Source organism: Macaca mulatta, chromosome 3 (genome assembly GCF_049350105.2).
Source record: "Macaca mulatta isolate MMU2019108-1 chromosome 3, T2T-MMU8v2.0, whole genome shotgun sequence".
In the NCBI taxonomy this organism is placed as follows: Eukaryota; Metazoa; Chordata; class Mammalia; order Primates; family Cercopithecidae; genus Macaca; species Macaca mulatta.
Window position 1 is genome coordinate 188,038,120 of NC_133408.1, and position 22,676 is coordinate 188,060,795.

Genomic DNA, 22,676 nt, shown 5'->3' on the forward strand with positions numbered 1-22,676 from the left:
GTTTGTGCGTGGCCTTTAGCAGTATATGCTAGAGGGCATTTTAAGGAAAGGTCTTTCCTAGGAAACTGACGCACGCTGTTTCAGCTTACTGCACCATCAACCAAAGGTGCCATAAAAAAGTTCTCTCATCATGATCGACAGAGTTCCAGAGCCCAGCACAGTGCCTGGCACACATTAGGGGCAGCCAATTCTTTATGGAGTAAACCAAGCCCATCTTTAACCAAGTTTTAGTCAGCAAAGCCAGCAAGTCCAGGAGACAGATCATTTTATACAATTTCATCAACATTGTCTCCCTCGGCTTTTGATTAGAGACTTTTTCCATTTTAAGTCACCCAATTTGTCACCTCTTTTAAAGAAAGTGACATATCTTGCCATTGTACCGTTGTAAAATAATATTAAAACTTAAAAAGACCTAAACAATGGGCTTTTCAAACAGTATAACAGTGGAGACCCACCACAGCCATAGAATCGTATAGAGTTAACCCTCACTCTCTGCCACAGTGAATTAGAGAAGGACTTGAGGAAGGGGAGAGGAGTGGATGACTTTTTAAGACTTGGGACTTTGGAGGCACCAAAAACCAGATATAAAGACAGTAGAGCAGCCAGAGACCTGCAAAGAATCCAGGGGATCAATGGTTTTGGGGAGGGTCTGGTTCTATTGCTGAAGACTATTTTGGTTGCAAATGACAGAAAACAATTCAGAAGTAATTTGTTGGGGGAAAATTCCTAGGATAGGTCATAGAATTATAGAATTTGAAAAAGATAAAACCAAACTTTGGGAAGAGAATCTAGGGAGCCTGGAGAATTAAAACTGTGGACTAGAATACCACTGGGTTTCTCTGTCCCTTCCTTCCTTCCCTCCCTCTTTTTCATTCTCATCTCTGCCTCTCTCTGAAGACTGGATTCGTTACGTCTTACTGCAAGCTCCATTTTTCACATATCCTGGGACATAGTCACAGGAGTACTGGGCTCATGTCTTCCCGATTTTGCTACTAGAAGAAAGGGTCCTAGTTTCTTGACGCTCATGTTGAAATCCCAGGGAATCTCTGATAGGCCTGGCTTGAGTCATGTGCTCACCTGGTTGGGTAGAAGTGGGAACAAAGACCCATAGTCCCTAATTACATCTCTTGATTAGCGTGGGGAACTTGGGAAACTCCCTCAAGAGAACAGAACGCAGTTCCAGAAAAGGGAAGGAGACAGGATGACGGGAGTGAAAACTTTGGATGCACAATTCCGAGGTAGGAGAGGAGAAGACCCTGGGAAGTGCTTCCTCGATTCCGCCCTAGGTTCTGCACCTGGAGGTGTTGGGAGATCCAGCTCTCCCTCCTTCTCTGTCATGTAATGTAACGGGCTGCACTAAGATTTCTGAATGCCCCAACCCATGTGAGGGCAAGTAGGAAAGATGTCGCGGCCAGGGGAGCTCCAGTCTCTCAGCCCAGCCTGTCCCATCTACCCTGGGCCCTGCCCACCCCTAAGGGCAAAAGGAAAGTAAAGCTAGAGGTAGTAGAGGAAGACAAGATGTAGTTCCTCCTTATGGAAAAGCAGATCCCAGGGCTCCTCACTCCCATGCCCCACTTTCTTTCATGCAGGGAGGCCTTGCAGAGCGTGGAAGTAATTTGGAAAGTGCTTTGCAACACCAAAAAGCACTGCAATTTTTTCTTAAAACAATCTACAAATCCATCTTGAGAACTTCTACAGCCTCAACTGTGTGTGGAAAGAGATATAATAAAATGTTAACAGTGATCATTTATGTGTGAAGGGATTATAAGTGGTTTGATTTCCTCTAGAGTTTTCTATTTCCTCATTTTCTATTATAAGCACATGCTGCATTTTTATAATCAAACAGAAATATGAAACAGCCATATATTCTCAACCTATTCTGGTAGCCCCCAGTTATAACAACATATGATAACAAAGGTATTTCAATAATTTCAAATTTACATTTACTTATAGTCAAAGAACAAAAATAAGACTAATGCAAAGATGAATGATGAATCACAGTGCTATGGAATGATGCCTTTGGAATTAGGGTGAATGTTGATGCATTTACACATGCTCAAACATCATATAATTTAGATGATCTTCATCAGTGTCTATGGTGTCTTTAAAAGCAGGTTTACTTTCGTAGCTGGGTTTGGCTAAAGCTAACATTAAATTAATCTGCATTCCCTCAGCACACACCCTCTGAGACAGCACTGAGCACTTGAAGGAAACTGACCTTGGATGAAACATTTGCTGCCAAAAGACAAAGTGCCCGATCTCCACATAGATAATAAGGAACTGACCATAGTAGTTATCAGACACCAGCATGAACCAGAACCCATGGCATACCTCAAGTGGCATCATTTGTGAAAACTCACAGTTGCATCAGGGAGAATAGCTTAAGGCTTAATGCCAGTCAAAATATAAACAAACAAGGTGCAGCCAGAGAGCACCTGAAAAAGTCTGGCATGCAGTGAAAAATTATGTTAATTAGCATGAATCCAAAAGTTAAACATTCTAATCAACAATTCCAAAGTCTTGTGCAAATAACCCTTTCTTCTTCCTTTGCCTCCTTCTTCCTTTGCTTCCTTCTGTCTTGCCATCCATGTTTCTTTTCCTTCCTATTTTTTCCTTTCTTTCTTCCCAACCACATTGAACAAGGGATCTAAGGGGTTTACAGGGAGAATATTAAGTGAAATAGAAAGTTAATGGAAGTCACAAAAAGTAAGTCCCCAAGATCAGAGAAAATAGAACATGATTATTCAGGTCACAAGGTCTTACCACTTGGATACATTTGAGTGAACTTCTCGGCAGCCAGAAGTATGCAACCCATAAGGATAAACTAACCCAGTTCCTCTTGAGAATTTAAACTTTTCTTATTATATCACTTTTATTTTATTTAATTCCATGGATTATATTTACTGACATAGAAAATGCCCATAGCATATTCCACTTACACGATACCACATACACGATAACAGCTCACATATATTGGTGCTTACTGTGCCTAAGGCAATGTGCTAAGCACTTTGTACACATTTTCTCATTTAGTCATCACAAAAACTTTATGAAGTATGTGCCATCATTATTCCCATCTGATGTGTTTTGGAATATGTCCCTGTCCAAATCTCATGTCAAATTATAATCCCCAGTGTTGAAGGAGGAGCCTGGTGGGAGGTGATTTGATCATGGGGGTGGATTTCCTCCTTGATATTCTTAGGATAGTCAGTGAGTTCTCATGAGATCTGGTTGTTTAAAAGTGTGTAGCACCTCTTGCTTTACCCTCTTCCTCCTCAGGCTGTGTAAGACATTCCTGCTTCCCCTTTGTCTTCTACTATGATTGTAAGTTTCCTGAGGTCTCCTCAGCCACACTTCCTGTATAGCCTGTGGAACTGTGAGTCAATTCAATCTCTTTTCTTTATAAATTACCCAGTCTCAGGTAGTTCTTTATAGCAGTGCAAGAATGGACTAATATACCATCTTACAGATGTGGAAATTAAAGTTCAAAAAGTAAGATGCAACCTGCCCAAAGTTAGAAAGCGGTAAATGGCCACAGCATAGTCGAACCCAGATCTGTCATACTTCAAAGTGTACACAGGCTCTTAACCCTTACTTAATAGACAGATGTCTGGAAAGATGTTCACAAAATCTTCGAAGTGGATACCTCTGGCTGGTAAGAAATTAAGGGATGTTATTATCATAAGATAGTTCAAAATATGCAAAAACACAGAGAATAATAAACCATTTGCTATGTACCCACCATTGAAACATTACAGATTTTGACATTTTGCCCTATTTCTTCAGATTTTTTTAAAACACAGCAATAATTGAGAGCCCTTTGTCCTCCTGGTCACATAGTGGGTCCCAAGAAAAGTCAGAGTCAATGCCTTCAACAGCATTTCTGCAAATGTATTTGTTACATGGCTGTCACATGCTGAAGCTCCTTGGGAAAGCAAAGCATAACTTCAAAATGGAATTCAGCCCAAACAAGTCTGTAGAGAGTGAGGTAGAGCAGGATGATGGACAGATGAAGAGGCCAAAGGCCGAGATGATGCAGCTTTCTGATATTTTGACCTGATCCAAGGATAAAACTAGCTGGAAAATGATAATGAATAAACTACATGTTCTTTGAATAATTATCCATGACAATCACACCTTTTGGGGTTTAGATGTGAGTTAGACAATAGAGAGTTCAGGGATATATTCTCTGGCACAGATACTCAGAATCCATATTCTCCAAAAATCAAATGAACAGATGGGAAGGATGTATCATTTTGGCTTTCATCTAACTAGAGGGCCATCCTATCTTTGCCAAGAAGAAGCTAACAGATTTTCTGCAAGAAAAATAAGGCCTTTCTTAGAAAATAATTATAGGTCCTCAGGAACAAATGATGATTAGATCCCCAGGATCTTATACCAAAAAGACGATGACTTTCATTATTTTCACTGGGAATGTTCAAAACAAATGTTCAAAAATCTCACTGAATTCTGTTCCTTAAAATAACATAAGCATGGTAATTTCTTACCTACTACTAATCCGATTTTCAACCAAATTGTATAAAAACAATTGCATCAATTGTTAATTGAACTAGGTCCTGTATATAAACCTTAAGAACTGTCAGAGAAGTGTCAAAAACATTAGCAACATGTAGTGTGCTAAGTGCTAGAAGTAGAAGAAAGGATACAAATATTAGGATGATACCAGTTGCTATACAAATTAGCCCTCAAATCTCCATGTCTTAACCCAATAAAAGTCTGTCTTTTATCAGATATATTTTCAGAAAAAGAAAGTTCTGTGGTCTCCAGCAGTGATGAAATCATGCTGGACAGGTACTCTGAGGACCTGCCACTGCCACCAACTTCCCTGCTTCCCCAACCCTGGATTAGGCCAAATTATTGTCCATTATTCTCAAAGCCCTCCCGGGGTTCATCCTCTGGGAGGCTCTTCCTTGTGTGTGATCAGCCATGGCCTTCTCTGAATTATGTGCCATGGATAATGTGTTCCTTACAGCTGTGCAGTTTTTTGTTTGTTTGTTTGAGACGGAATCTTGCTCTGTTACCAGGTTGGCGTGCAGTGGCGCGATCTCAGCTCATTGCATCCTCCGCCTCCCAGGTTCAAGCGATTCTCCTGCCTTAGTCTCCTGAGTAGCTGGGAGTACAGGCACGTGCCACCATGCCCAGCTAATTTTTTGTATTTTTAGTAGAGACGGGGTTTCACTGTGTTAGCCAGGATGGTCTCGATCTCCTGACCTCGTGATCCACCGGTCTCAGCCTCCCAAAGTTCTGGGATTACAGGCGTGAGCCACCGCACCCAGCTACAGCTGTGCAGCTTCAAGGCCCATTTCCTGCAGGTTCAAATTACAATAAGGGTTTTTTACACTCATAAGCCTTTTATGGACTAGATCTGTGCTTTCTTTTCCAATACAATTCCTTCAAAACCCAAGGTGGCTTCTGATCAGTTTGCTTCTGGTAAGTTTCATGTGCTGGTAAATACACCCTAAGCTCTTCCCTAGACATCAATCTTAGACCTACTCAATCATTTGCCTCCAGGCACCCATGCCTCTCTCTCTCTCAAGGTAATGGCAGCTACTTTGCGGCCAGTGGACACAAAAGGCTTGGGTGGGAAGTAAAGACTCTTAATTTAAATGTTACCCATGAGGCTAAGTCAGGTTGCTAAACAGAAATCTTACTGCCCTATTGGTGGTCAAAGCTGTTTGCAGTGTTATTTCTTACTCTCTAGTGTAAAGCTCTAAATATCTAGACTTTTCTCTATTCCTTTCATTGATAATTGGAAACTGGTCAATTCTTTCCTGAACTCATCTGCTCCTTGACATGAGGAGCAAAAAGCAACCGATACACATGACCATTCTGTCTCTTTGGAAGCACTTTCCTTAAAGTAACTTAGGCACTTAGTCTGCCTTCCAGGTTATGTGACGTGACAGTTTCACAAAATATTTTATTGCATACTATATTAGTCTGTCTTGCACTGCTATAAAGAAATACCTGAGACTGGGTAATTTATAAAGAAAAAAGGTTTAATTGGCTCAAAGTTCTGCTGTCTGTACAAGATGCATAGCAGCTTCTGCTTCTGGGGAGGCCTCAGGAAGCTTAGATGGTGGACAGCAAAGGGAAAGTAGGCTTGTCTTACATGGCAGAAGCAGGACCCAAAGAGAGGGAAGTTTCAAACTTTCAAACAAGCAGATCTCATGAGAGCTCACTTATTATCACAAGAATAGCACCAAGGGGGTGGTGCTAAACCGTTCATGAGAACTCTGCTTCCATGATCCCATCACCTCCCACCAGGCCCCATTTTGGACACTGGGAATTACAATTCAACATGAGATTTGAGCAGGGATACATATCCAAACCACATCACATACCATTCTTCCTCTGTCTTTCAAGTCCCTAATATCCATTCCTGCACCACCTGCCACCTTACCATGAAGCCAATGCTACATATTTTAGGTTTCTGTTATAGCAGCACCCTGCCTTAAGATACCAATTTATGTATTCATTAGGGTTGTATTCGCTGCTATAACAAAAACTCAGAGGCTTAATACAAATAACTTTCTTTTCCACATAACAGTAAAATGATTTCTTGCTGGAAATCATAATCAATATATAAATAGGTTGACAAAAAAGGTGTTTGTACTAATGTCCAAAAATAATAGAGCAAAAGATATTGTGGTTCTATGCTATAACTATAAGGCTTTGAAGGAAGGGTAAGATGTTAACTGGTGAATGGGGGGCAACAGAGGACATGGAAGAATATTTATTATGGAAGAGGGAGAAGGAGAGGGAGGATGTGTGTTCCAAAAGAGAACATGATGTTAAACAAAGATGCCAGCAGAGTGACTATTTCATAGGTTTCATCCTCTTTCTATCTCATGAATATAAAAGACCACTGGAGAAGACTCAGTAAAAAGTCTTACCTGGAGAAATTCTCACTCTGAAATATGTAACATCAAATGGGCTGAAGTCATTTATGAATATTGGATGCTGTGAAGTCAGTAGTCTGAGGCACATGCAGAGTGGTGTCAAAAATTGTTGGAAGAATTTTATCAGCAGCAAAATGAGAGTAATTCAATTATGGACTCCTAGGGCAGCACCAAATGTTAATTGACGTGAAACATTGGTGGCCAGGGGAAGCTCTAGTTCACCACTTTCTGTATGTGGAAAAGTGTACAATTGTAAGGACTTTCACATAACCTCCTCAAGCCCTGAGAAAATCTCTCTAGACTTGAGAGGGCCTTAATGATCACGTTAGGTAGTGCTCAAAGCCCTTTCTTACATATCAAAATTCTTGCCCACATTGCCACTCTCAGCCTTATGAACTGGAAATAGCTGGTGCTATTAGTCCCATTATACACATAAGAAAACAGAGATTAAGAAGTCCCAGGCCGGGTGCGGTGGCTCACGCCTGTAATCCCAGCACTTCGGGAGGCCGAGGTGGGTAGATCACGAGGTCAAGAGATCAAGACCATCCTGACCAACATGGTGAAACCCCATCTCTACTAAAAACACAAAAATTAGCTGGACATGGTGGCGCACACCTGTAATCCCAGCTACTCAGGTGACTGAGGAAGGAGAATCGCTTGAACCCGGGAGGCAGAGGTTGCATGAGCTGAGATCACACCACTGCACTCCAGCCTGGCGACAGAGCAAAACTCCGTCTCAAAAAAAAAAGAATTCCCAATGATGAATAAGGTCCCAGTGCTCACAAGAGACATGGGTTCTCTAGAACCCAGCTAACCAGACTCCATTTCCCCACTTAGGTTGCTCTTTGTTGTCTTTGCAAGCAGGCAAGAGAAGCCAGCTCACTCCTGTTCATTTGCCTTATAAACTTTCGAAAATTTTTTTTAATGTTTACACAAAAGTAAGTCTTTTGAGGATTCGTGTTTTCTTTGGAGTTACTAAAAGCAATGACTTTATAGCATTTCCTAGGGGGTCATAAAACCCTAATTTTTATAATCAAAGAGGTCCAACGTTGAGGCTAGTGTTTTTACAGCACACAGTATCATACACCCATAAAAATTCCATCTCATTCTTTAAGTAAACATGAGCATAACCTTCTGTCTGTCCATTTTAGCATCCTTCTCTTCTGTAGAAACATGGAGCCCAGACTGAAATTAGATACTGAAGCTCAAATAAATTATTTAAAAATGTGTGCCTTTATTACCCTTGAACTTTCTGCCAATAAAGAACAACACTAAAAAGCATATGGATGTAAACACTCCCAAAATTTTAATATCAGAGGTTGTTCAAGCCTTTATTAAGGAAAATAACATAGTTTGGACGCATTACATTTTTTAGGGATGTTAGAACAAATAAAGAAAGTTGACCTAGCTAGCCTAGGGCACTGCCTCTTGAAATTACATTTACTGTAACTCCTTCCCTTTGGCTAATTTAGTTTTTATCTACTCTGGATGATAAACTCACAGCCTGGGTTGTGCAATACAAGCATGCTTGACAGAAGGCAGGCAATTGCAAGAATAGTGATGAGCCATTTGAACTCTCTGGCTTCTTCCCTTCCAGAAGAACTTTTACCCATTCACTGGCTCTCTATTGGGATTCTCAGCAAGTGTATTAGTACTTAACTTTCCACTTTAACGAAAGACTGACATGTATAATTCTATAGAGAGCATAGGCCAATATTTTATTAGTTTCTGATAGTATTACAATGGTTTGAGTCTAAATGATATAGAAGATCTGTGGGAAGAGAAGACAGAGGGCTACATATATTGGGAACTTGCCCATTAATTTAGTCTGTATATGAGTCAGAGTTCATTTTTTCTTCGATATTTCTGTGTATCCAGAGAAGCCTGTTCATGATTGAGAGACACTTCAAAAACTTCAAGACCTCATTTGCTTTTGTAATGTCATCTCTGGTTTTGGGTTGAGCTGTGTCTTCTTGGCCCCCGAGAAAGTATTTGAGCAGGTTTTCATTATTTGGTTCAGAAAGTAGCAGTATTTGACAAATTGTTTCTGAAAAGAGGAAACAAGATGCCCAACTACCAGAGCCTCAGATTCCTCTCCCTCCCAGTACCTTCAAACCAGCTTGAAGTGTTAAACTCAGGCCACCTCCACACTGAGACATCTGGTCAGCCCGTAAGCAAGGACGTGGTTTCTAGGATTGTGGTGGAGGTGTGTGGTGAAGATCCTGTTGAAGAAGACAGAATGTTCTCAAGATGTCCAGGACTCTTCTGTTATCAATGTACTTTTCTTCTGCTTAAAGCCACATGGGATCCCTAAGAATTTAACATGATGATATCTAATTGACATCTCTCTTACCCCTGCCTACCACTAAACCCACCACATGGTGAGAAAGTTCCAAACAGCAATCATTTCTTAAACCTGATTTGGATAAAACCAGATGGTCACCAGAACCGTTCCATTAGGCCATTCACTGATGTGGAATCCAATTAAAATTCATTCAACTTTAATCAAAATGACTTTCAGGAGAACAAATATGTGCTGAGTATCTACGATATGAAAGAAATTTGGATAGATGATGATGAGTTGGTGGGGCAGTGGGTGACTCATACAGGGATGAATAAAATGTATCTTTTACAACTTAAGGAATTTGTATTCTGGGAGGGGAGAAAAGATGTGTCCACTCAATATGCATTTTGTCGATAATAGAAACCTGTTCCACCTACTTCTCTAGAAGGAGAAGCAAGTTTGGCAAGTCTCCTTATCAACACGTAAATAACAAAAAGGGTATCCAGAGAAAGAGAATATTAGCAGTTTGGGGTGGTGATAAGGACATAGCACATAATGAGATTTCCCCTTGAGGACAATTTCAGTGTAAACAGAGACCCCATGGATTACAAGCTGTTGAATTCAGAGGTTGTTACTAAGACATAAATTAAAAAGAGTCTTTATTGATAGGCTACCTTACTACGTGAGGGCTCTCTAGCAGGCCAGAACTAATAGGATAGATGTATATATAAAGGGGAGTTTGTTAAGGAATATTGACTCGCACGATCACAAGGTGAGATCCCACAATAGACCGTCTGCAAGCTGAGGACCAAGGAAACCAATCCGAGTCCCAAAACCTCAAAAGAAGGGAAGCCAACAATGCAGTGCAGCCTCCAGTCTGTGGTCAAAGGTCCAAGAGTCCCAAAGCTGAAGGACTTGGAGTCCGATGTTTGAGGGCAGGAAGCATGAAGATGAAGGCCACAAGACGCAGCCAGTCCACTCGTTCCACATTCTCCTGCCTGCTTTTATCCTAGCTGCACTGGCAGCTGAGTAGATGGTGCCCACCCAGAGTGAGGGTGGGTCTGCCTCTCCCAGTCTACTGACTCCAATGGTAATTCCCTCTGGCGACACCCTCACAGACACACCCAGGAACAATACTTTGCATCCTTCAATTCCATCAAGCTGACACTCAATATTAACCCTCACACTTACTTAATAGCTCTGTGTTCTCTAGCAAGTTAATGAAATCTCTGTTGTCTTAATTTCTAAAATACGAATAAGTCCACCTTTTCTAATGCAGTTTGTGTATATTAAACAAAAATACAAAAAAAATATATCCAGCATAGTCTATGACCCAATAAAACGGTGGTTTTCTTCCTTCATTCCCAATTCCCTTCTCTTTCTTAAAAGCAAAAAATAAGATAGCAGATGTCAGGATCAGTACCAGCAGGCTCTTTGGGACTAAGATTTCTTTCCATTGATTTCTAGTTCAACCCATTAAGCATATCCTCAGCACCTAGTATATTACCAGCATGCAGCATGGCTGTTGCCTCCATGAGCCCAGTCCAGTAGAAGAAAGACCGTCAGTCATACAGATATGAACCAAGCGTCCATTGAAGTATAAGCTTGTGCTGTGGGAGCACAGCAAAGTGGGAGAATGAATAATCCTGAGGAGGAAAGAGTGGATCAGAGCAGCCCTACAAAGGCATTTGAGCTGTTTCTTCAAGGTTTCTATGGTGGAGGGGAGAGGATCACATTAGCTTATTTATTTTTTACTACAGACATTCAACATTTGCCCTTCATAAAAATTATACAGAAAAAATATATATATATCTAAAAAGTTTTAAGCCATCAAGCCCATCTGATCTGAAACAGAAAAAGACTCATAATGAATATGTCAGCACTTCCACATTTTTCATTTCTTTTCTAAAGCAATTTCATCTGCAAATGAATTATGCACTCCAGGGCTAGACAGGACCCCCATTCCTACACTGCAGAAAAATGTGTTTACTTCGCTTTACATTTCTTGCAGCTCAGTGGGAAGGCAGTTGCAATGCAATTTCTGATCCAGTTTAGGGTTTGAGATGTCAGTCCTCTCTTTCTTTCTCCAGGATACGGCTAAAGCTTTAAGCCCAAGGTTGGGAGTTCACTTTTTTTTTCCTCCAAGTGCATTAAGTACATAAATCATCTCTCAAGAGAGAAGATAAGGTTCCTGGATTTCTATTTTGTCTGGCATGAAAACTAAAGTCCAATCTGCAATGCATTATATTGTTATATCCATCTGCAGTGCACTAAAGTCACTCTCAAAGATCGTAACTCTTGGAGCGAACTTTTAGTACAATAGGCAGAGCGGCTTGTTTCTTGCACAGGTAACTGAAGCAAGTTCCTATCTCACCTAAATTCATCTTCTCTCTGAAAAGTAAATGTATCTCAACATGCAGTCTGAGGTTCTGAAGGCTTCCACGCTGCCCTTCCACTCAGGGAGGGAGAAGTCAGTCCTGGGATTGAGTCCGAGGATTTTGATGGACAGGGTCCTGGAGCGAGTTCGGAGCTAGTGTTAAAATGCCCTCTAGTGGTCATTAGCTGTAACCAGTGAGTGCAGGGAAGGGAAAATCTTGTTAAATTTAGCTTGGGTGTGGTTTTCTACAAACACTGACCAAAACCAGAGTCCTAAGTTATAGCGTGGGTTACGTGCATCTATCGTGGATATCGTGATGGCGGTAGGACTTAGTATTCCTTATATAAATGGAAGCTTGCCGTTGCATTCAAAGGGTACAATCCAGGGATTTTTCTTACGCTTGCACATGTCACTGCTCTGTCCCTGAGCCCTGGGCACACAGGAGAGGTTCGAGAAGTGTTGACTGAGTGACTGAATACGTGAAGGAATCCAATTTATGAATCACGGATTCTGTACACACTCAAAGAGCTTGGCCTATTTGAAAGTGCACAAATTCTTCCTGCTTTCTGAAGTATTAAATATATTTGATTTGCATCCTTTCCCCAGTGGTCCCTTGGTGAGCCAAAAGAATTGCCTTTATTCTCATATCTTTGAGCTGAGGAAATATAATCAAAATGTTAGAGAGAGGGCCAATCAACCCCCCTTAATGGGTAGAAGAGAAGGTCTGGGCTGGCAACTCAAGAGATGAAGAAAGGACATCCAGAAAGAAGTGGAAGTCAGAGACTGAATAAAACACATGAGCGAATGGCTGCCACCCTATCCAAGCATTCTTCCTGATATTGTCACCCAGGGCCACCGGCAGAGGTTACATGGTGAGAACAGACAGTAGAAATTAGCCCACTCCACCGGTCTGACTCCTGGTCTCCTGGGGAAATGGCATTAGGATCTAGATTACCAACGTCATAGCTTCTGCCAGGGCTTGTGTGCTTAACGCCAACAGTGGAACACCACAAATGCACAGCGGCAGTAACATCCAACATCCTGACCATCTCTGAAAACCTGTCCTACTAGCAGAGGGGACAGAGGCTGTGCAAATCAGACAGTCGATGTATTAGTCCGTTTTCACGCTGCTGATAAAGACATACCTGAGACTGGGCAATTTACAAAAGAAAGAGGTTTAATGGAGAAGTCACAGTTCCACATGGCTGGGGAAGTCTCACAATTGTGGTGGAAGGCAAGGAGGAGCAAGTCACCTCTGACGTGGATTGGAGGCAGGCAAGAGAGAGAGCACTTGTGCAGGGGAATTCCTCTTTTTAAACCCATCAGATCTCGTGAGACTTCTTCACTATCACAAGAACAGCATGGGAAAGACTTGCCCCCATGATTCAATTACCTCCCACCAGGTCCCTCCCACAACACTTGGGAATTCAAGATGAGATTTGGGTGGAGACACAGCCAAACCATATCAATGGATAAAAGGAAATGTAATGTCAACTAAAGACAAAAAAAAAAAAAAAAAAAACTTTTAAAGAATTAAAGTTGATTTTATTTAGAACTCCTACTGGGAACTGTACACTAAGGCCTATAACCCACCAGTAATCTTTTCCAGAGGTTTATGAGACTGCACCAGTACAGTATTTTAGCCCACTGTGTATATATAGGTGGTAGGGGTTTAGTATGTGCAAAGCTGTATGAAACTTGTTTAGACATTAAAGTAGAACTACATTAAGGTTTGGGTGTAAGGGAATATCTGGTTCTAGATTATAGAAGTGTCATCACTGATCTCCCCAGATGTTATGTGTAGGAGAAGGTAAGGACTAGGTTCATTTGTCTTTTAAGGAATTTAGTGACTTAGGTAGGAGAGATGCGGGCCAGGTGTTCTATTTTGTGTTGTCATTTTGGAGAGCTGTATGTCATCACAGAGTCCGGGCTCTGTGACATTATGTTGGCACACAGAGACAAGCAAACATGGCTTCTTATGTATGTGATTTTGTCTCACAAGTTCTGAGCCCAGTGTGTATATTTATTTATTTATTGGAAAATATGTTTTGGATTTCATTTATGTTTTAATTACTATGATTTGGTAGGGTTCTTTGATGTTGCCTTTTTGGGGTTTGTGTGTGTGTGTGTGTGTGTGTGTTTTGTGTTTTTTTGTTTTTGTTTTTGTTTTTTTTTCGATACAGGGTCTCACTCTGTCCCCCAGGCTGGAGTGCAGTGGCATGATCTCAGCTCACTGCAACCTCCGCCTCCTGGGCTCAAGCAATCCTCCTGCCTCAGCCTCCCGACTAGCTGGGACCACAGGCATGAGCTACCACACCCAGCTAATTTTTGTATTTTTTGTAGAGATGGGGTTTCACCATGTTGCCTAGGCTGGTCTCAAACTCCTGAGCTCAGGCAATCCGCCCACCTCAGCTTCCCAAAGTGCTGGGGTTACAGGCATGAGCCACCATGCCAGGCTGTTGCCTTTTTTTTAATCTAATGTAACATCTTAATAGGACATTATAAGGATATTATAGATTACATATAGTAGTCCATATTTAATAGTATTAAAATGATTTATAGATTTTGAAAAACTATAACCAATAAAATCAGAATACGCATTTGTATATTTTTTACTAATTGTAGTTTTGTATTTATGTTTATGAGTCTTTTTGAGGAAAAGCAATTTTGGACTTGAACTGATCAAGAATACTTTTAGAGAAGAATCTAGAATAACAACTAGGCTGTCTCAGGCATTTCCTGTGGGCATGGTGCCAGCCTTGCTCTTCTATGGCAAAGGATACAGGTCAGCATATGGAGGAGCTTGGCCTCTGCAAGCCCACAGACCTCTGGGCTAGCCACTCAGCAACTATGTGTCCTCTAGACACTGTAACTTAAACTCTGTGCCTCAGTTTCCTCAACTGTAACATGGGGCAAATAAGAGTATGTGCCCACAGAGTTGTGTGCAATTAAACAAAATAATATGTGTAAAGTACCTCCGGTGGGATCCCACCTGCAGTTCGCCTCCAAGAAATGTTAGATGCTGATGATGTGGAGGAGGACGAAGGGGAGGACCACACGTTTTTCCTGCTGCTGGCATATTCGGCACGCTGCTCTTCCTTCTCCCAAATCCTTTCAGCAGTATGTTCTTTCTTCCCGAGATTGCCAAGGGAACCCAGGCAGAATGTCAAGAACTAAACCTCTCTGGAAGATTGACGGAGGAAGAGCTGGGATTTGAGCAAGATAGAGTGGGCCCAGGTTCACCATGAGGTTGAAGGTCTGCAGACTCTCCCAAGCCTTCTCTGGAGTAGATTTGAACACACAATCCAAGTCCAAATTCAAATCTAATAGGCTTTGCTACTGAGAATGCATCTCAGCCGATTGTGTTAGAACCTTAAAACACATGCGTACACACACACACACACACTCAATGCACACAATGAGCACTCGTACAGGTCTGGGTCACAAGAGAAGCAAATGTCCGTCATCTCCCTTCACTTCTGGTCTTTTCTAGTCTCCATTCCTCACCATCTCTACTGAGTTCTCCCATCCCTCTCTACCTTCTACTTCTGGAATGAGCCCCAAGCATAGCGCAAAAAAGCTTCAGTGTTTCCAGGGAACAGAGCATTGCGCTTTCCATAAACTGGCAGAACTGGTTGTTAAATGGAACTTTCAGGCATTCCCCCACATTCTGAAGTCACTCTCTATATTATAATGATCTTCTGATACACCTTTCTGCTCTTTCAGCTGGAAAAGAATTTGAAGGATGTGGTTGTCAGTCCTCTGATAATGCCAATTTTTAGACTCCATTCTGAATATTGTTATTGCTGCCAAAACCTACTGGTAAAGTAGTATCAATAGAGCCACTGTGCTAAAAAGGATGTGTCTGCTGAGTTGTTTTCTTTAATATCAAGGACTTTAACTATATTACAGTTAAAATCAATAGAAATGTAACCTTTTCAACCACATAAAATGAGTTCATTTTTAGTATTATTCTTTTTCTGCCATTACAGTGCTGTCATTGCAAAAGCAACCAGGTCAACTTAAGCTTTATTGAAAGACCATTAAAGAAACAAACTCAAACTTATTTAAATACTGAAGCTGGTGCATTAAAAAGATCAATAAAGTAAAAGCAACTGGGGTTGCTTTACTTAAACACCCCACATACGAGAATCATTCCACAATCACAATTTGAGCAAACCTGTAACCTAGGAGACCAGCCAATAAAGAAGAAAACGCTGTTTCATTAAATAGGTTTAGAACCATAAAACCCTTAAGCTTAGTGTGATTAGACATACTGCATTTAAATTTTCTCTCAATATTTTAAAACATCATCTGGCAAAGACTTATTGATCAATGAATACCATTTACTTAGGAAAGCCATTAGCTCCCTGAGTTAAGGGAACGACTCAGAGGTAGAACATGCAGTTTCATTTCTTTAAAAATAAACACAAGATTAGGCTAAGTGAAGGGAAGATCTAGACTCACAAGGAGTCAGGAAATTTTCTTTCTAACCTCACTGAGCGTGGTATCTTGGACACAGTCATTTGTATTAAATTGAATGTTTACTACCAATTCTGTGCCCATGCATTAGACATACACCTCTTTGTGTGTGCCTCAGTTTCCCCATAGGTAGAACATGTTAATATCCTTTTCTCCCTCTTTCTCTGGATAAGAAAACAAAAATGATTGGCACAAACCTCTTCAAGTTCTTCCTTAAAAACTATAATACAAATTATAAACTTTAGTGGTAATATGTACTTAGAATAATTTTAGAATCGGGATGGTCCTTATTGGCCATGAGTCCAACCCTTGACCAGTCCCTGCTGATATTACTAGATATGGAAAACATGCTATTTTTCTTTTTAAAATACAATTTATTGTGTTTTTCTAATTATACATTTAAATATATTTATTATAGAAAGTGCAGAAGAGAATACATTTGCTTGTGAGTCCTGTTTAAAGCCAGCCCCCGACCGTTCTCCACCAAACCCATCTTGCTTACTCCAGGGCGTTGTGGAGCAGTTCTGTCTTCATTCTCTACTCATTTCCATCAGCAAATAAGCATGCGGATATTTCTCTCACTTTAAAACAAAAATTTCTCCTGAGACCACTTTCCCCACGTCTTTATCTTTCTTTGCAATAAAACCCGTGGCAATAGTTATCTATGCTTGCTGTTTCGGGTCAGCTTCTCCCATTCTCTCTCTCTCTCTCTTTTTTTTTTTTTTTTTTTTTTTTTTTTTTTGAGACAGAGTCCCACTCTGTCACCCAGGCTGGAGTGCAGTTGTACAATCTCAGCTCACTGCTACCTCCACCTCCCAGGTTCAAGCGATTCTCCCGCCTCAGCCTCCCCAGTAGCTGGAATTACAGGTGTGTGCCACCACGCCTGGCTAATTTTTGTATCTTTAGTAGAGACAAGGTTTCATTGTGTTGGCCAGGCTGGTCTCGGACCCCTGAGCTCAAGCAGTCCACCCACCTCAGCCTCCCAAAGTGCTAGGATTACAGGCATGAACCACCATGCCGGGCCTCTTTCTTCAATCAACTTTACTGAAGTGTAAATTGCATGCAATGAAATTTACACACTTTAAATGTGCAGACTGAGACGTGCACACCCATGTAACCACCACCACACTCAAAATTTAGAATATTTCTAACATCCCAGAAGGTTCCCCTGGGCCTGTTTCCCACCCGCCATTGCCCCCAGGCATTTACTGATGAAATTTCTATTTCTGTAAAATCACAGATTAGTTTTACCTGTTCTATAATTTTTTTTTTTTTTTTTTTTTTTTTTTTGAGACAGAGTCCTGCTCTGTTATCCAGGCTGGAGTCCAATGGCGTAGTCTCAGTTCAGTGCAACCTCCACCTCCTGGATTCAAATGATTCTCCTGCCTCAGCCTCCCAAGTATCTGAGACTACAGGCACATGCCACCACACCTGGCTAATTTTTGTATTTTTAGTAGAGATGAGGTTTCACTATGTTGGCCAGGCTGGTCTCAAACTCCTGACTTCGTGATCTGCCTGCCTCGGCCTTCCAAAGTGCTGGGATTACAGGCGTGAGCTACCACGCCCGGCCTACTTGTTCTATAATTTTAAACAAATGTCCAGCTCCTTTCATTCTGCTTAATGATTCTGAGGTTCATTATTCCTGTCATGTGTATCTGTAGTTGCTTTTTTAATTGCTGGGTAGTAATACATTTGTGGATATACTCCCATGTGTTTATTCATTCACCTCTTGTTGGATATGGGAATCATTTACAGTTTGGGGATGTTGTGACCATACCTGTTATGAACATTTGCATACACATGTATAGAGCAGACTTTTTTTTATTTCTTTCAAGTAAATAGGAATGAAATCAATGAGTTGTATGGTAAGTGTATCTTCAACTGTTTTTGATGCTATATTCCCTCTAGGAAGGCAGCAGAATTCCAGTGACTCCAAACAGTGACTAGCACTTGATATTGTCAGTCTTTTTAATTACAATCATTCAAGCGGTGTGTGGTAGTATCTCATATTGGGTTTAATTTTCATTTCCCTGATGACCGATGATGTTTAGCAACTTTTCATGTGCTTATTGACCACTGATAAATCTTCTTTTGTGAAGTGTCTGTTCAAGCCTTTGACCCCTTTTTAAAATTGGATTGTTTGCCTTATTATTCCATTATAAGGATTCTTTATGTATTCTGGATACAACTCCTTTGCCAGATGCATGTATTGTGAATATTTTATCCTCATTTTTTATTATTCCCACTCCCAACTGGGCTCCTGTCCCCACCACTGCCTAAAGCTATTCTCATGGATACTATCAATGACCTTGTCACCACCAAACCCACTGGCTACTTCGCAGTCCTCCTGCTGCTCCACTTAAAGGCAGCATCTGAAACCAGGGAGCCCTTGGCTTTCAGGGCACACTGCTCCTGTCCTCCTACTCCCTTGTGGGCCCCTTTTGCTCCATCTCCTTCGCTGTTTCTCTCATTCCTGACCTCCTTCAGTTGGCGTGCTTCCAGGGCTTTTCCATTTTTATTCGCTCCTATGATGATCTCATCCAATGTCATGCTCTTAAATTTTATCTCTGTGCCTCAAACTCCAAATTATTATCTCAACCCAAACCTCACCATGAACTGCAGGCTCACACACCAAACTGACTCCCGGACATCTAACTGACTCTTGATGTCTGATAAACACTCTGAGCACAGAATCTCCAAATCTGACCTCCTGATCTGCCCCTTCCCACAACCTGCCCTGCTTATAGCCTCTCCAATTTCAGCTGATGGCAACTCCATCCTTCCAGCTGGTCAGGATTAAAACCTTGGACTATCACTAGAACATCACGCACTGGTTCTCACACCTCACATCTGGTTTTTCAGAACCTCATGCTGGTTCTACCCTGAAAACATCCAAATTCTGACCAGCCTCCCACCTTGCACATCTGCTGCTTGGGCTCCAGACTCCATCCTGTTCCGCAGAGGCCTCTGGATGGGGCTCCAAGCTTCCTCCCTTGCCCTTGCAGGCGCGTCTCTGACATCACTACCCCATCTGTTTAAAATACGAGTTCTCTGCTCAACACCCACTGACAGTCCTCGTTTCTCTGAGGACAAGCCAAAGTCTTTCCAGTGACCTGCAGGACCCCACAGGAACTAGCCCCCGACCCTCCCCTTTTCATGCTACTTGAACGTCGCTGGCTTCATGCCAGGAATTCTCCCACCTTGGCTGCTCTGTCTGCCTGAGTCTTCTTTCCCTGGGTATCTGCAGGGCTAACCCCTCAAATCCATCGAGTCTTCACCGAATCTCCTTTTCTCAATGAGGCTACCCTGACCGCCTTATTTAGGGTTGCAATCTGACTCTTACGCCAGATCTCTTATTGGGCTCTAATTTGAGGGAAAAGACTTTGCATTTATCCCCTCCTACCATACATCATTTACTTTTTCTCTGTGTCTCTCTATACTAGGAAGGAAATGATATGAGGGTTAGGATTTGGGGCTTTTTGTTCACTGATGTATCCTAAGTACCTACAACAGTCCATTCAAGGCATCTTATGGGCATTTAACAAAGGTTTCTTGAATGAATAAATGGACCTGTGATGTGACTACAGATTCCTTCCCACACGATACGCTCGGATGCCCCTTTCCTCCCACCCAGCGAGTGCCAGGCGTTCTGCAGCAACACTGCTCCATCATCCTCTTTTCTCTGCCCCTGCAGATTGACATCTTCAGTTCCCTGGCCACCAGCTTGTGGTTGGGTTCAGCTAGCAAGACGCTGCAGGAAAACACAGGGGGAGGCACAAGAGACCAGGGTCTGTCCTGTCCTCACCTCTATCCTGCTTCTTCCCAAAGTGCTGGGATTACAGGAGTGAGCCACCACACCCAGCCTCATTTTACTTATTGTAGCCACAGGTTCAAATCCAGTCATATTTTTTTTTCTGCCCTGTTTATAGTCAGAGTCTCACTCTGTCATACAGACTGGAGTGCAGTCATGCAATCACAGCTCACTGCAATCTTGAACTCCTAGGCTCAAGCAATCCTCCTGCCTCAGCCTCCAAAGTGCTGAGATGACAGGTGTGTGCCACCATGCTCAGCCCTTATTTATTTTTTAACCCTTGTTCTATTATTACCTCACTCTCCGCAAAGACTTCTAGAACCAACTACTTGGAGTTAGGCCAAACTTTACAGCTCAAGGGCACAGTCCTCCATAAGACTGGTCTCACTTCAAACCCCAGCTGCAAGCCCAGGGGTCTCCAGGAGACCCTCATTTACAAGCTTCTGGCTACAAATTCAGAGGTTCCCTCTACTCCCTCAGGTCAATAATTTGCTAGAATGATTTGCAGAACTCAGGAAAGCACTACACGTATGATCAAGTTTTATTATAAAGGATACAATTCAGACCAGTCAAAGGGATAGATGCAGGGGGCAAGATCTGTCCCAAATGCAAAGCTTCTTTGTCCTCAGGACACATTACCTTCCCTGCACATCAGTATGTGACAATGCCCAGAGTATTTACAAACCAGGGACATTTACTGAGCTTCGGTGTCCAAAGTTTTTGTAGGGGTTTCATTACATAGACATGGTTGATTGAAACATTGGCCACAAAGACGAACTCAATCCCCAGTCCCTCTCCCTTATCTGGGGCTTGGGCTCAATGCTCCCAACTCTAATTGTATGTTTGATGAAAGGAAGGGAGAAGGAAAACAAAAAAGCCCTCCTCCTTACATGAATGCCCTTTTCTCCTTGGTTCTCATCACTACTCTTCTAGCTAGCTTTCTCTTGGCCCAAAGTACACAAATGTTGGCTCCAGCAGGTTCTCTATTCCTGGACATGTTCAGTTCTAAGCAGCAGCCTCAGGCATTGGTGATCCTATCGCATGAACTAGTCATATGTTCTACCTAAATGCCAGGGGCATGATTATGCTACATTGCTTGGAGGAGTGTGCAGCCTTGCCTCATCTGCAGAAGTCCCCAGCCACACTGTAGCCCCAATTCCATATACGTACCACCGCCACCAACACAGGAGCCTGTAGGGTACAGTCAGAATCCATCTTCTCTACCTCTTGGGTTCAGATAACCAAGCAAAGTTCTCCTCCAGGCCATTTTCATGTTCTCTCTGTCTTCAATACACTTTCTCCTATACGTGACTGGTACTCCTGATTAGGTTAGCAGGCCCTGTCGTTGAGCAGACATCCAATTTGGGAATTAAATGTCAGTTTCTTCCTACTTTTAGGCCCAGAATCACCCTACTCTTGCCCAATGTCTTTGAACTGTTTCTTCATCCAGATCTTTTCATCCCTTAATACATTATTTCTCTCAAGAAGAATCTCATCATCTCAAGGAGAGAGATCCTGGGGTCTCTCCAGACACACCGACATGTGCTTGAGTCTCAGCATAGCTACACGTGAACTAATTTGTCAGCCCCTTAGGGTCTTGATCAGATCGCCTTAAGCCACAATTTTCACCAACCTTTCCTCTCTGATGGAAATCTAAAGTCCTCCCTGGGATTTCAAGGGTCCTTTCTGCTTCCAGGTGCTTTCTTCTGTGGGTGATCTCTCTGACCCAGAGAATATCCACCCAGAATGAAGCTCAGCACTTTCTTTGGTGCACAAACACACAACCACCTAAAGCATTCACTGAGCAGTAGCCTCTATGGACTATTTCAGGGCTGGGGAGAGGGGTACACAGCACATTAACAAATCACTGCAAGTCATAGAGTAGATATTCACGCCCTCAATAGTTCCTTTACCCATCCTTCTATAGAGGCTTCGCATAGCTCTTCACACCAGGCAGCGTTAGGCTTTCTGCTTTCACCCCAGGCAGTGCCAGGATTTTGATTTCTCCTGATTCATGCTCCCTGCCTCCCCACCTGCTTCTTCACCCATCTCCAGGTCTCCCCCACTATTGTGTACAATAACAAGCTGAATCTTCCCAAAACAGAGTCCAAGCTTGCTGGCCCCGAGTAGTCAGGTGCTCAATAGATGCAAAAACTTGGATTTGACCCCCTTATAAAGGAGGTGTGGTTACAAATAACAACATCAACAAGAATTTGGGGGTGATCCTATGCCAGAATAACAGAGATAGATAGATAGATAGATAGATAGATAGATAGATAGATAGATAGATATTGATTGATAGATAAAAAACTGTAACCTTAGTTTTGTATAGATCAATCCAAACTTTGCACCCTGGCATTCGAAGCCCTCCACAATCTATCTTCCATTTACCTTCTATTGTCTTCTACCATTCTTTTCCAAAACACATCCTAAGGACCAGCGAGGCTGGTGTCTTCTACCATTTTTTTCCAAAACACATCCTAAAGATCAATGAGGCTAGTGACCTCAACACCCTTAGAGAAAATTGGTTTATTATTCCTCCTTTAAAATGCCTCCACTCTGCCAATCTACTGAACATGATGACAGTTATTCTCCATATTACATATTTTAGAATTGGGGGTAACATTTTACATTTAATTTTAGTATATTGTCTTAGAATATTATTCCCTCATTGTTTCATGTCATGTTTTCCAAACAAGAATCTAAAGTGCCTTGAGCCTTTTATGACATCTACATGTCATTAGTTGGACTCCAGTCCCAGTGCTCAAGGTGGCTGGACCTCAAAACCACATGGAAGCCCTT

The 22,676-nt window shown here is 42.0% G+C and overlaps 1 protein-coding gene across 1 annotated transcript in view; it reads left to right on the forward strand.

Annotated features, from left to right (window-relative positions):
• Positions 1 to 22,676, forward strand: part of CNTNAP2 (contactin associated protein 2) — a 2,249,322-nt gene that overhangs the window by 2,064,858 nt on the left and 161,788 nt on the right. The gene's annotated exons all lie outside the window — the stretch shown is intronic.